Source organism: Eulemur rufifrons, chromosome 2, assembly GCF_041146395.1.
Source record: "Eulemur rufifrons isolate Redbay chromosome 2, OSU_ERuf_1, whole genome shotgun sequence".
Taxonomy (NCBI): domain Eukaryota; kingdom Metazoa; phylum Chordata; class Mammalia; order Primates; family Lemuridae; genus Eulemur; species Eulemur rufifrons.
In genome coordinates this window covers 73,214,910-73,221,032 of record NC_090984.1, presented here as the reverse complement: position 1 = coordinate 73,221,032, position 6,123 = coordinate 73,214,910, and positions in this window count along the sequence as shown.

Below are 6,123 nucleotides of genomic sequence, written 5' to 3'. Positions count from 1 at the left end.
TGCTACTTCAAATCTAATCTGATTTAAAGGAATTACTAATGAGATTTGGAGATTCTTAATGATTATAAATCAGAAATTGCACCAGGTATTTTTGAATGTTTCAGTGAGACATGGAACACCTGAGAATAAGCTATATTTGGTTGATGAAGTTATTCTGAAAAAATGCTTAATTTTTGGAAAGGTGAACTTCTAAAACTATAAAAACCTTTTCATCTAACTTCTTCCCAGGAAGAAGAACTATTCCTGGGGTACTGAACTATTTTTGGTGCCCTAGTTTATGATGGAAAAATTGTTTCAATATTTCTTACATTGGTTGTTGGATGTAGTAGTTATATGAGGGTTGTGAGAACAAAACACTGCTGAGTGTTTATTGATGATGTGGCACATTGATGATGTGGCTGTTTGTTGGTGATGGTGGCTTCTTTTAAGTCAACCTTATGCAGCTAACTGCAAAAGTTGTCTCTGTGTTTTCTATCCCTTTTAAGCAGCTCAGTTATTCTCAAATATTAGTATGTATAAGAATCATCTGGAAGAAATTATTTAAAATTCAGAGTCCTAGGTCCTATACCTCTTTCCTCCAGAGCTTCTATTTCTGTTGATTGAGTGTGGTGTTTAGAAATTGACATTTTAAGAAGTATTCCAGGTGAGAAAGGTAGCTTAGCCCATTCATCTTATCCCTTTTCTCTCTATTTTTAAAGATATACTACAATAGAATTTCTTCTGTCGTATATCTTCTTAGTTCTTTTTTCCTTGGCCATGATCTAAAGCTTCATTAGCTTTAAACTTTAATGAATTCAGTCATCCAATTAATATTTATCAGTTTTCTACTATGTGCCAGGCACTGTGGTAGGCATTGGGAGTTATAGCAGTGAGTGTCTTCTCTCAAAGTGCTTATAGTCTAGCGCACAGAGAGACATTTTAAACCTTAACTGTGATAAGTAATGTTAAGGAAAGGTTCAAAGGAGAGAAAGAGCCTTGCAGTGTAAAAATAAATGAAGGCTGACTGAATGAGAGCAAGCAAAGTCTGTTCATTCAGAACTTGCTATAGGAAGGGAGTAAGCCACTACCACTTATATTTTGGCAGAGATCAAAGGCAGGCAGAAGAGTGGGAAAGATTTATAGTGGAAAAAGAGAAGGCTTTAGATATGCCCTTATTGGAGGCTGTTGGCATGGGGGAAGCTGTAGGCAGACTAACCAGGAGGGGGACCTCTAGTAGTCATGGGTTAGGCGTACATATTTGGCTCTCTGGTTGGTCCTTAGTTGGAAGTGGGACAAAAATTAGGAAAACTGCCAGTTATTAAGTCCTGGACATTTTGTGCCAATTGTTACAGGGATTATTGCATGGCTTCCTGAATTGCTTGCTAAAGATAGCAGTCTGGCTTCCTGTAGGTCTGACATGTAGCAGGCTGGCTTCCCAGACTGGTTATAGTAGATAATAGGTTGGTTTCCTGGGCAGGTTGCTGCAGATTGTGGGTCAGAGTTTATGTGCGTGTGTGTATACACATACATAAATAGATATACACACATATATATATATGAACTGGCCCTTTGCATATTTAGTTTATCAGCAGATAGAGGAAAATTTGTTCAATACCTTGTTGGAGGCAGCAGGTCTTGTTGGAAAATTGGAAGGCCAGTACAGCTAATGCATGCAGAGTAGGGAGTGAGTGTACTGGACAGGGTTGTGAGGAATGTAACTAATGTAGGGATAAGACAGAAAAGGAAGGTCAAGAGAGCCTTAATGCAGCTATTTTGGCTGATACCAGACCCTAAACACCCTGAACAAGGAAGTCACTAGCATGTCGCCAGCATGGGACCACCTGAGGATGGATTCATTATTAAGCCACATGCCTTACAAACTATTTGCACTTACCTTTCTATGACAGCAGTTTATGATTAACCTTTATAGCTGGACTACAACACAATACTGGTCACATACAGTTCCTAATGGAGTTTTTGAACATTTAAAAATGTTACCATTGCCCCATAAGGGGCCCCCTTCCTGCTCAGGAAAGGACCCCTAGTCTGTCTGTGGAGTAGGATCTTTTGTCTGTCTCTCTCTCAAACTTCCTGTTGATAGTTGGCTTGCTCTTGAGTTCTGTCTAGCACAAAGCCAAGAACTCACTTTGCGAGTTCAGGGGGCCATCCTCCCTTCATTGGGACACTGCCTGCATTATCCCTACATATATTCATATAGTTAATATTTATGGGCCGGGCGCGGTGGCTCACGCCTGTAATCCTAGCACTGTGGGAGGCCGAGGCGGGTGGATCGCTCAAGGTCAGGAGTTCGAGACCAGCCTGAGCAAGAGCGAGACCCCGTCTCTACTAAAAATAGAAAGAAATTATATGGACAACTAAAAATATATATATAGAAAAATTAGCCGGGCATAGTGGCGCATGCCTGTAGTCCCAGCTACTCGGGAGGCTGAGGCAGGAGGATCGCTTGAGCCCAGGAGTTTGAGGTTGCTATGAGCTAGGCTGACGCCACGGCACTCACTCTAGCCTGGGCAACAAAGTGAGACTCTGTCTCAAAAAAAAAAAAAAAAATTTATGGAGCATCCTATTACTATGTGTCAGGGGGCTATTGATGCCCTCCAACCAAAAACCACTGGAACTTTCCTGTAGTTGCATGAGGGGGAACTGGGGAATGTTTTAGTAAGACAGTGTTAGAACTAACTTATTTGTTATAGGATTTAGGATTTGTTAGGTGATTTGGAGAAAGTGGGACTTTGCTGTTGGGAAATAGGGATAATTCTGAGGAGTCTAGCTCCTGGTTAAATTGTTCAGGCCTGACTGTAGGCAATTATGAAGGCTTTACCTGGCAGGCCTCACATCAGACTGGGGGCACAGCCAGTACATTGCAGTCTCTGAAGGGATTGCAGTCAGGGACTTGGTATGTCCCTCCACCCCCATGCACTTTTGTATAGCTGTATTTCCAGTCCAGGTGCCTTCATTTGGAGGTCTCCTTATCAGGAAACTTCTCCACTCTGACTTAGTACCTCGCCACCATTCCGTAGAGGTAAGTGGAAGGGGGATTTGTGTATGTGTCAGTGCTATCTCCAGGTTTAGACTCTTGTTTTTACAGTCACAGTAAGTGATTGAAGTCTTCACTGTTATTCTTATTTTGGCTTCTTGTTGTTTTAATTGGCACTTGGCAGCTCAGCTCTAAATCTATCTCATCTTAGCACTTGACTAATTCTATGATTAGGTGTCTTAATTGTTATCTAGAAGGAAGAAGGGAGACTAATGCTATAATTGGTAAAGAAGCAGCAGTCACTTATATTAGGAAGGATGGGGGTATTTGGCCATTTGTGGTTTGGACAATCTTCTTGTTTTTGTCTGAGTTAGACATGATCGCAGAGTAGTATTGTTTTTGTGTTGATCCTTCAGGGTCATTGAGTAGCCTTCTCTGATGTTGATATTCTGTGAAATGGTTTGTGTTCAATACAAGAAAAACGTGGCCTGGCTATAAATGCCAGGGCAGTGCCTAGCAACAGCTAGGCCCAGGTGATAGAGGTAGGCAATGAGAAGCTTCCTTTCTTGCTCACTCCCTTAGCTCGCAGCTGGGGGCGAGGTATGGGGACAAGGTTGGGAAGTGTGATAGCCGTTTGTGACTCTAAGGGGACCATCTGGAGATACTGGGGTCTAGGGATAGAGCCTCAAGACAATAGCAGTAGAACCAGGGTCCATAGTGACATTATTTGAGTTGCTGAGTCAGACTTTGCCTAAAGCCAGGAGTAACCCTAAAGTTACCTTTTTTTCTTTCCTAAGGCATTTGTTATAGCATAACCCTAAACTTTTGTGTTTTATGAGCCCATAATTCTGACCTATAAAATTCTGTGTTTAAGCTGCCCCAGTGCAAGCAGAGAAGGGGATGTTGCTCAGCAGCAGCCAGTGTAAAACCCCCCTGGGTGGAACTTCTTGTTTTAATGTGAGACTATGTGACTAAAGGTTAGGTTGTATTAGTTGAGGTCTAACTGGGGAGGTGACAGTCCCTCTTTACCCCAAAGACTCTAGATCACAGCCTGGAGAAGAGAAGACACAGGGGTACAAGGTCATTGTCTCTAAGACTGAAGGGTGGAGGCAAGTAGCCTGTTACATGGCCCTCCAGCATGGTTGACCAGGGTGAGACAAAAAGCAAAGATGAGACTCAATGGTGAGCAGTTTTAGCTCACTGGGAAGAAAAAGTTTCTCACGGGGACTGCTAACCAAGAATGAAATGGGCTGCCTTGGGAGGCAATGAGCTTCTTGGCAGAGGAGGTATGTAAATAGTTAAGGGACTTTTTCCACTATGAGATTTTCTTCTTTTTTCCCATAAATTATTTAAGGGCGTCAACAAGCAAAATGAGATAGAGGGACAGCTCCCACCAAGGAGCCTGCTTAAAAAGTTTCCTAGCACGGGCTACCTGGGGGAGACTGGATCCCCACACTCCACACCCCACGCCCCCCACCTCAAAAAAAGAGCCAGGCTAATTTCTCCCACTTAAGGCTTTCTCTTTCTCAGGGATAAATCTTTTAGATTATCTCATTTAATTCTCACAATAATTATCTGAAGTGGTAGGTACTATTGTTAGCTTCATTTGCAGGTGAAGAAACTGTGGTTCAGAAATGGTTATGTGACATACTCAGATCACCCAAGTAGGAAGTGTTGGAGTTGAGACTGTATCTTGGCTGCCAAGCCATTGCTCTAAATCACTCTGCTGCACAAGATGGAATTCATAAAAATAAGTACAAAAAACCCCCAAAACCAAAAACAACAAGCCCCAGGGAAGGTTCTTACCAGCCTTTATGACCTGCTGGTCATAAATTACAGAGAGACAATGAAGATTGATTCAGAGAGATCTGGTTTGGTTCCTAGTCCTCTGGGCGTGAGTAATCTTCTTTTCTTTGTCTGAGAATGCGGTCCTCAAGCTCTGGGGTACAGATCCACAAAGAGGGCTAGAAAGCTGACTTGATGTCAGAAAATCAAAGTAAGGTCTACTTTAATAATTGAACATAAAACCTTTACTCCTCTTTTTAAAGTAAAACTACAAATCTGGTTTCTTTCTTTTAGAGTAGGATTTCCCTCCTTGGTTATATGATTTTAAAATAATTATGTTCTTTACAAATTAAATAAATAATAGATAAAAGGAAAAAAACAACCCTGCTACTAGATAACTGTGTTTTGTTTCATTGGGCCACTGTAAATGGTTTAAGAGCAAATCAAAGAATTTTATTTGTTTAGTTTGATTAAATGAACTCTTACTAATTTGGGATTGGTTAGAGTGGCAGAATGAAGAGGTATTGGATTTTACTACCGTTGGGGTACTGTGGAATAGACATGATTGCTATTTGGACAAGAGTTAGAAATTTTAATGTCTACTCTTGTCAGTATTTAAAGAGAAAAGACAGGCATGAAATGAAAACTCAACGTTGTAGATTTTATTTATTTATTTTTAATGTTGTAGATTTTAAATGGGTGTCTTGGGTATGACCTTGGGTATGCTGCTTAACCTTTCTTCTCCTCGTTCATTTGTCATGCATAGGGATTAGACTAAATGATCACTAAGGTCTGTTTGAGTTTAGAAGTCTATAATTTTCTTTCTTTATTATTTTTTTAAATAATAGAGACAGGGTCTTGCTCTGTCACCCAGGCTGAGTGCAGTGGCTGTCCTGGGCTTGGGAGATCCTCCTGCCTCAGCCTTTGGAGTTGAAGGGATTACAGGTGTGAGCCACCACAACCAGCTAGAATTCTATGATTTTCTTTCCTTTTTTAAAAATTTGTTTATTTGTATATACTCATAGGGTACAAGTACAATTTTGCTACACTGATATATTGCATTGTAGTGAAGTCAGGGCCTTATTGCATCCATCACTGGAGCAATGCACATTTTCATGTGTGATTTATTTACTACCCTTATTTATTATTATATTTAATACAATCATAGTTGATAACTCAAAATAAGTGACTGAGACAAAGCTCTCAATCAGTAGATGTTTATTAAGTCAAAGTTTGTGGGTGTGCCCATGAAAACCACAAGCCACAGATGTATCTGTGACTGTTTTTCCTGACCAGGGATTTGGGAACTTCAGTAAATAAGAGGGAAAGGGCATACAGAAAGAAAAAGTAGGAGGGGGCTGGGC